The sequence below is a fragment of the Thermobia domestica genome, chromosome 4 (genome assembly GCF_964235325.1).
Source record: "Thermobia domestica chromosome 4, izTheDome1.hap1.1, whole genome shotgun sequence".
In the NCBI taxonomy this organism is placed as follows: domain Eukaryota; kingdom Metazoa; phylum Arthropoda; class Insecta; order Zygentoma; family Lepismatidae; genus Thermobia; species Thermobia domestica.
The window spans coordinates 291,835,198-291,845,452 of record NC_137457.1 but is presented as its reverse complement, the minus strand read 5'-3'; positions in this window follow the sequence as shown (position 1 = coordinate 291,845,452).

Sequence of the window (10,255 nt, the reverse complement as noted above, 5' to 3'; positions counted from 1 at the left end):
TTATTGGGATTGGTAAAGGAGCGTGTGTACATAACACAACCTCGAGACACACTTTGACATGACCTTCAACAAAGAATTTCTGCGATAATATGCTCCATATTGAAAGACGTGTTCACAGCTTGAAGGGGTATAATAAATGTGTATGTATTTCAAACTCTTCCCTATCAGTGGTAACATTTCTTGCCGAACCCTGTATTAAAAGTAATTGTAAGATACTTATATAAATTGGAATAATAGTACCTAATAGGTTACATTGCATATTACATAATGGATTACGGACAAACCTTCTTTTACTGTATGGTTAATCTACTGAATGGTGAACGAAAAGGAAATGAAATATTTCAGTTTAACGTCCCACGATTACACCCTTTTAGCTAACGGAGATGATAATTAAAACAAGTGAATGATGATGGAATAATTGGTGGAATGAAAAGTGGGAGAAAACGGGAGTACTCCGAGAAAATCCACGAACACGAAACTACATTTATTGCTATAAGCACAGTAAGATGCTGTATTTAAAAACTCATCTCACTTGTGTGGAGTTCAAGTTTATAATATGTAATCTCTTACAAGCAATAAAAACATACTCTTCAATGGTAAAAGAATTATCAAAATTGGTTGAGTAATTTCAGACATTATGTTAAACAAACATTGTATTTATTCCATAAGAATAAGTAGGTCTAACTTCTAAAACAATATCAAGTAAATCAAAAAGTTTTTTTTTTTTTTTAATTTGAACTACTAGAGTTTCAAATTTTGTTTACTAATTCGCGGTCAGAGTGACATATTCATATATTCGTATATCATTCTAATGTACTGCAAATCAAACACACATCAATTGGAGGGGCGGCCATGGTCCCATGCAATCACAGAGCACCTTCCGTTTACTTTTTCGGAAAGTGAAAATCTAATCAATCAGAGTTTGTGACCAATGGAAGAAATGAATTTTCCATTACTCCCAGTTTAAAATGCAATTAAAATCGCGTGATTATACGAAAATGAAGGGGCTTTGAAAGGAACTGCAAAGGACGGGGAAAATAATTACTATTCAATTTCCCTGAAATGTAAATGTACATTTTTTGTGAAGATTAGGCAGAGCAGGAATCCCTGTTCTGCCTAAAGATAAAATGAGATCAAGCTGAAGAGTCATTAAGCAGAAGAGGAAACAACCGTTGAATATGTCGTATGACTACCAATTTATTCAGAATTTGTATTATTTAACGGTGTTCAATTCCTTTATATTTTAGTCCATAAAAATTGAATTATTCAATTTAATATCTCACGATTATGTCCTTTAGGCTAAGGAAAACGATGATTAAACAAGTGAATGATGATGCAAGAATTGGTGGTATGTGAAAATCAGAGGAAATGGGAGCGCATTGAGAAAACCCACGGACAACATGTTGTCCACCACAAACTTACTTGGCCGTGGATCGAACCAGGGTCCCTATGGACTAGACGTAATCGCTCTACCACTGAGCCACCATGTCCCCCTCTTAGGCCATTAATTTGTATGGAAATGATTTTTCAGTTTCCTTTAAAATGAACTCGAATTTAATGAACTGATTTTCCATATTCCTTCTTTAATTCTATTTGTTCAAATATGCCTTGCTTTTCGAAAATGCGTGCCCATCATATATAAATCTAATTACAGTAGATTGCCCAGTAGACGAAAGGTGCCTTTTTAAATTCAAGACAAGACCAGAAATTTGAGCAAGTTCTAGCTCTCAAATTCACATTTACTCTTTCATGATTCATAACATAAAATTATAAATTGATAAAGTGGTTACACGAACATAATGAAAAGCATCTATCAACGTTTAAAGATACGAAACTTATTACACAATATACTCCAATAATAAATGGTTTACATCATAGGCGCCGGCTTAAGTTTGTGCTCCGGGGCTCAAGTACACATTGGGGGTATTTAATGTGTGCTGCGCACCCATTGAATTTTTGCGTTAGAATTAAGTACGAAATTACACTTTGATGTAGTGCTTTCAACGGGTCGGGTCGGGTCGGGTTGAAGACCGACCCGACCCGACTGACCCGAACCGTGATCCGACCTGATTGACCTGACCCGACAACCCGACCCGAGCTGACCCGGTTCACCCGACCCGAGCTGACCCGACCCGACAACCCGATCCGAGTTGGGTCGGGTCAGGTCAACCCGATCCGTTTGAGAGCACTATGGTTCCGACACTGGGTGAACGCCAAAATGCACTCCCATTGGGAATTAAACCCGGACCACGTGTACCAAAGTCTTACACGTTAACCACTAACTAGATCAAGCGGGGGATTTGTATATGCATCTTAATGAATATTTGGCACTTTTGAGGTTTGGTTATTTCTTTTTATAACTGATACTAATGTCCGACGTGGGAGAAATTTATTTCATTTTTTTTCTTGCTTTAGTTCTATGTGACGAAATTTTTCTTCAAGATCAGTGTTCTCACCTGCTCGGACGACAGGGGGTCTTCTCGGAAGGCAGTAGCAAGAGTCTCTTGGCGGAGACAAAAGGAAATCGTTTAACTACAATGATAAGGTTTGAGGAAACGGGACAACACCTGTGATTTTTTTCAACCCTTCAACTTTCATTCCAAAATAGGTTCTTATGATTCCGGTACCCGTGCCACTTTGATTTTTCTTTCTCGGTAATTAAAACGTATTTTACAGTATATATATAGTTGCACGTAAGAAGATACATAATATGAATTTTGTAATTTAAAATTTAAAAATACAGTATGATATTTAATTATAAAGTGCTAATTTTATTTCATCACCTTCAGCCCAACAAATGAAATTCAAACAATTAGCTCCCTGGGTCTTGGTCATCAATACTGCGTCTTATTCTTTGTCTTGCAGTCAAGTCTTGGTCCTGCATTTCGTAGTCTTGGTGGTCTTTTCATGCTATACAAGAGCCAAGAATGCTCGCCTCATCGGTACAAATGAAGACCAAGTGTGATTTTGATTATGGTCTTTCATACTATACGCAAAGCAAGAAAATACGCTTATCGCTACTTGGTGATCACCGAAACAAGGCCAAGAGCAAGATTACTATGCAATTCGTCTTGCATATACAATCTTTATCTTGGTCTTGTATCGATGTCCTTGGGCTTTGTGAAATAAAATGAAATATTCAGTTTAAGGTCCCTCGATTCTGCACCGAGGCTAAGGGATATGGTGACCATGAGAAATGAACGAAATGGTGGAATGAAGAAAGTGGGGGGAAACAGAACCCCGAGAAAATCCACTACACGGCGTTTCTCCACCATAAATCCTACTTAGCACAAGCTGGGATCGAACCATGGACACCATGCACCAGTGATGAATTCTTTACCACTGAGCCACCGCAGCCCTGCTTGGGCTTGGTGGACCATATCCAATCTTTCTTTTGCCTTGCTTAAACAACTTCTAGTTTTGTTCTAAATCCAGACTCCATATTGGCGTAGATATTAATATTACAGTCGATTGGTAAAATCAATCTTCCACATTTAAAAATTAAAGTACACACAAGTACAAAAATAAGGATTTACCAAAAAAACACTAGCTGCAAGTGTTCAAAATAGATTTATGGTTTCTATAAAATCAATTGAAAATTGTTATTTTTAATTAGGCAGCTAGTGAAAAACAGCAGTTTTCGACCCCAGCCGAGTTTAAGCTCAACCTAAAATCAGTTGACCAAAGTGAACTGACCCGACCCGAAAACCCGACCCGAGTAGCCTGACCCGAGTAGCCTGACCCGACAACCCGACCCGAGCTGACCCGACAACCCGACGCGAGTTGACCTGACCCGTTTGAGAGCACTACTTTGATGCGGTGAATAATAAAAAGAAACTATAATGCATGTGATCCCAGGTTAATTTTAGATAGGGATGCATATGTGTTGAGTAGTCATTTATGAATACCAATTTTAAACTCTTCAGCTTTACGGCATATCGATGATCGAGCGACATAACATTACAACCATAATAATAATCCGTTAGTGTAATTTTGTATAATTATTTTTTTAAAGAACTTGATGTTTGATGTTGTTAATTTATGTTTTTTAAGAGGCTAATCACTGCAAAATTAAAATACTGCTAATTTTACAGTAATTATGAGACACCTTCAAATAGATAAAAGATAATCGAAATGTGGAACAAAAGGGCCCTAGACAATGTTATTTTGCATGTGGTACCCTTATCACGAGTCATCTAATAGCTTCCCTTTGCAGCCATTTAGAAACGCGAAAATAAATGTCGATTTTCTAAATGGCTGGAAATCGAAAGCAGATAAGTGACTCGTGATAACGGTATCTCGCGTAAAATAATATTGTGTAGGGAAGTCTTGTTCCACGTTTCGATTACTTTTTATCTATTTGAAGATATCATATAATTACTGTAAAATTAGCTGTATTTTAATTTCGTCGTGATGGGGCCTATTAAAAGTGTAACATGTTTTACGTAAATTACAAGCCAAATTGAATCATTTTCTATTTTTACTCAAATTATCGTAAAATATTCTAAAGATTTGTTGTAATCATTATTATTTTATCCCCTTATTTTGGTCAATATTGCTAAACACGTTTGAAATTCACAAACAAAATCTTAATGTTTAAGAATTTTATTCAATATAAAATTGAGGAAATCGTGTTTTTTGCAAGTTAAAAATAATTCCATGGTTCATTTTATTCCAGCTACTCTTGATAGTCTTTCTGGCCTCTCAAGAATAGATTTAGGAAATATTCATTTTTTACAGGCCAGGATGAACGGAACCCTGGCGCTTCCAGTGTGAAAAGCTGTAAAACAGTCTCTTTGTTACCAAGTCGAACCTGTCCCTGACCGAGCTGGGCCATTCCGTGCAAAAGTTCGGTCAGATCTATCCAATTGTTTAGCAAGAATAAAATACCACATACAAGCTGAGCCGAGCCTGTCCATAGTCGAGTTCGTCAACCAAACATTTATTTCTTAGACCAGTGGTTCTCAACCGATATGTCGCGAGTGTATCACGCAATCCCCTAAGACGTGTAGCGAAATTTTAGGGTTAGTGTGTATGCTAACCTGTAAAATGCTCTGTTTTATGTAGAGTCATTATAAAAACTAATTGGTTTCACTATCTTAGACTAATAGATATTACTATTAGCCTATTATTATTATTATTATTATTATTATTATTATTATTATTATTATTATTTATAATAAAATTATCAAACAATGTGTCGCGATGTCCTGCACCTTCAGTAAAGTGTGCCGTTAGTCAAAAAAGGTTGAGAACCACTGCCTTAGACAATGGGTTACTTGCCCATTAAATTTGATTTACATCTGGCCAGTAGTTTCCAAGAAATAACGTACATTATACGTACACACACACACACGCAACTCAATCTTTGCCCGCTACGGGTCCGGGTGCCAAGTCTGCACGTGTGGCATGAATGATAAGAACCAGTGTATTTCCGGCTCGCGTGGGTCCGCAACAGAATTTTCTGCACGTCTGAACCGAGACTAAGCTGACTGTATGCTTACGCCGAGACCTAATAAAGGAAATTTGAGAACACAAGAGGCATTTAACTAGGCTTAGCAGACGTCCTGGTTTTGAAGGGTTGTCCCTTCCGGTTTCGTGTTAAATCCCGGTCAGTCGCAGAAATTTAGCTTCTAGTCGCAAAGTTATTTAACAACTTCTAGCGCTTTTTCCATAGAGAAGTTTAATGGAAGAGTCAACAGTGAGAGGACCAATGCTCTGCAAAATGAACTTTGCAATGACTTGCTGTGAGTTCTTTGATAAAATAAAAAGCAATAAGTGCATTTTTTATAGAAAGGTTCATTTAAGTGAAAATTATAAGCCTGAATAATGTGTATAGTTCTTCCTTTCTTCTTCGTTTTGCGGATGTTAAACTAGTTACTTATTAAATTTTGTCTTGCTAAAACAAATGTTCAGCAGTAACAAGTCTTGAGAGAAACTGAACTGCTTGAGAAATTAAAACACCAAATTTTAAAACTATTATGCTTCAGACAGATTTCTGCATTACTAAGGTAGGTGCAGGTAAATATGCCACGTTAAAGGTGTTGGATTGTTTACGGCCTTAGTTTTCATGAAATACAAAGAACAACACATATCCCTTGCAGAGTAGCCTTTTCGGCGTGTAGAAAAGAATGTGGCAATGATGTCACTTATTTCTGTGTTGTACTAAAGATAAAAGAAAAGTGTTACAAAGTGGCGTATTTACCAACACGTGCAGGTAATTACGCCAAGTATATGATACTACTAGAAACCTGTAATAAATCTTGCACCTGCTTACATCGTCTGTTTTATACGAACTCAAATATAACTACATAACATGGCTGAAGCAAATAGAATAACCAAAGTGCAATATGAAGATAAAAAATGTAAAAACGATAATCTCCAAAGTTGAGGTTCCAAACTGAAAAGTTTTAGTTCATAAGATAAACAACCAGTGTCACTGTGCTGCGACTTTAAAGAACGTTACGTGGAAGATGCGGGAAAATTAAAACATTTTGGTCTTCTGCAGTCAGTCCTACACATTCCTCGTGAACATATTTTCCACATACACTACAAGCTCGCATGTCTAGGACTCATCGCAGTCACACAGAAAATAGTACCACTTTCCTTTTCCAACTGATCTTGGAAAACCATGCACACCAGTAACAGGCTTCTTCACTTGTTTTTCTTTTCTCTGCAATTGTTGTTGTTCGTCTCCTTTCTTCGTCTCGACCCTCAGTTGTTTCAAGTCTTGTAGTAAATGCTTTTCGATGACTTTCTTCTTCACTAAGTTGTCACATTTGTTTTCAATGTCTTGAGCGAATATTGAGCGTGAAAGAGTTATGGCTCGGCTATTCAGTACACGACGCTTGGGATTCGTACTCTTTTTCACTCTAGGAGTCACCAACATTGAAGTGAAACTTTCGACAGGGTCATGGCCAAGAAATGAATCGGATTTTTCTCGTGTTTTTTCATGTGATAATTGACTTTCTCCAGGGGCGACTTCAAGCATAATCTCGTCCAGGATTTGCGCCTCATCATTGTCCTCATCGGTAGTGTCAGACATCCGTTCCACCGCACTGACTACGACAGTTGTTTGTTAAGATACCAGAACAGCCACGCTGGGGTTCTGCTACCGTAGGTAATGGGGGTGTAGGGTCTTCCTTTCATGGAATTCACGTGTAACAATAGCTGGCAACATTTCATTACTGGCAACATTAATAACGTCCTTTCACGGAACCTTCCCGAAACAAAACACTGCAAGGCATGGCAGTCTCAGCGCTGTATACCGGAGTATTCGTCCAATCGGACTTGTCCAAGCCCGTGCCACATATTGACGGCGAATTCTAGCGGATTTCATCTGAAACGTCCCAACACTGAACACTTGGTGTATTTAGCTGCATTTGCGTATTATTATTATTATTATTATTATTATTATTATTATTATTATTATTATTATTATTATTATTATTATTATTATTATTATTATTATTATTAAGAGGGAGCCGAATGAGCAAGAAGTAAGAAAAATTTGAATTGAGTACACGATGTTTCGCCCCGAAAACATATTGGCGCCCTATTAAATCAATAATGTCATTTTGCAAAGAAATAGATTTGTTCCTATTTCTCCGCTCCCAACCAAAACATTTCAATAAGGTCGCAAGCTTTTACTTATTACCTTAAAAAGTTATTATATATTGATTTGTTAATGACGATGTGATATACAAGCTGCAAAGCAATGACATATTCTACACAGGAGCGTTTTCAAAATCAGAAACCGTCAAAGTCTGAAATACGTGTTCGGTGTTTTCATGGTGATGAGTTTGATTAGTTAATCTCGCTTTTCTATCCAATCTAATTAATCACGACGGTGAGAATGAAAGCTTTGAGAAATTCCCAAAGATGGATCCTTCTGAATTCCCGTTACATTTCACAAAATATTTTTACCATAAAAAAAAAAAAATCGAAATTAAAACGCTATTTGTGTGACCATATACAGAATAAAGTTATAGAAGTTTACAACTATTATTGGAAATTATTGTCACCTATTTTAAATGTTTTAAAAGCACATAGTTTCTAATGTATTGGAATTTCATTTTTTATCGATAGCACGAAACGTTGAAATAGTTGTAAATTTCCATAACAGCTCTTATTTGTAAAAGAATACATAATTATCTCTTTTAACTGTTGTAAATGTCTGTCCAAGCAGCTTGATAAAAATAAAACGTAGCATAACAACAAAAACTGCTTCCCTTATATGTAGAAAAGAAAGAAAGAAAGAAAGAAAGATAAAAGAGAAAAGTTTGGTAAAGTGAGTGTAGGGGGACGCCGAAATCTCTAGCTACGGCTCTGTGTGTAAGAATAAATCTTATATTAGAATTTCGGAAACACATGCACTATGAATTTTTCATTGTGCATTTGTCTTGTTAAGTTGAGAATTTACCACGAGATTTTTTTTAAAATAAAATATTGTGATTAAAAATGTCCCGGGTTAGAGCTTCAAAAATCTGGGCAGGTCTACATTCAACTCTGTTGAAGAGTAAATAACTAAAATGAAACCATTAGCATTATAGTTCATTTTAGTGAAAACAGACAAACAATTCCCTATTTAAATCAATGCGCTGAAACATAAAGATCGTTTAGGTTCTCAAAAACCGTTAATCATTACAAATGAAACGTATTTTGGAACTCGAGCTAGTAACGACTCCTTTATTGTGTTAGTTTTATCTTCTCCAATTAAGGTATTGATATGTCTTAAATTCAAAACAACTAACTAAAAAAAAAAATCGAGGTGAATGAACTTTTCAGGAAACCCCCTTAATTAGGGTGACCAAATCGTCAACTAGAAAAAACGGGACACCTTTTATTTTTGGATGGGTTTCTCTCCTAAACATATTTTTAGCCTCTGTGTTCTGTTTCTCTCTTTTTGTATATCTCACAAAAAGAGGCAAATTTACACATTTTCGTTTTAAAACCTACTGAAAACGTTGTGGAATTAATTAAATAACAAATAACTATTAGCAGCTAACATGAAATGAAAATATAAAGTAATGAAATATTTGAAAACATTACTAAAAATATATGAAACATATTAATATATTAAAAATATATGAAAAATATTAAAATGAAAAACATGAGGTATGTTTATGAGAATAATGTAATGCAAAACATGAGTTCATTTCATGAACTAGATTTATGAGAATACCTAGCTGTTGTCCTAGCCATTTTTAAAACTCCCTTCTTTTCTAATACAAAGTTATAAAAGTTACAACAGTCCATTTTGAAATGGTATAGTACTTGAAGAATTGCACAAAGGGTCTCCACTTCCATTGTTTCTTTCGTCTGTTCATTGAATGTTTATGAGCGAAAATATTCTTTCAGTATTGCCATTATAAGCAGGGATCGATAACACATATTGGCATATCTTTAGAGATTCAGTGTTGTTCAGACCTAGTATGGTTTTGAAAAAACAAACCCACTTCTCGTGGCCCTGGGTATTTTTTTAAAAACTTTTCTGCTCCACTCCTTTATATTATTATTAACAAAATTCTTAAATGAAGTCATTTGATCGAAAAACAAGGAATCATTTATTTCAATGCCTTTCTTCTTGAAGTAAGCAACATTATCTTCAACCTGTCCAAAACTAGGGATGTGCTTCAACAACATCCATTTGAATATTGAAAAAGTAGAGAACGATACACTTCATTTCCTAAGATATTAAATGTAGGTTTCATAAAACACATTAACTTCAGTTTTGAAGTTGATTTTGTCTTGTTCCGTATTTTCATTCCTTTTAAGAACTGATTTTACATTAAATGATAAAAACTGTCCCTCTTTTCTTTTAGACATAGCTTTAAGCATTCCTTCCAATACATCATTTACCTCCATAACACTTGTTTTTGCTTTTCCTTTCAATTTTCTTAATTACGTGGTGGAAGATACTAAGCTGGTTATGGATACACTACGTATAGGTATGCTTCACTTAAAGGATTATTGTCAATTATTGTCTAGTCAAATCATGCAAACACTGGACTGTACTGATGACAGCGTCTCAATCTTCCACCGTCCAAAACAGAGAGCAAAATCAGTTGAGTTGAGTTATTTTTGAGTTTAACTTTCCTTTCAGCAGCGAGACTATATGAGGCGGGACCTACTGACTAACGTGGAACCCGAACCACATGAGCTCCCTCCCGGAATCAAACCTGGGTCTTCCACCCCAAAGGTGCGTACGCTAACCGTTTAGCACGAAAGAGCTCGAGAGCAAAAACATGTTACA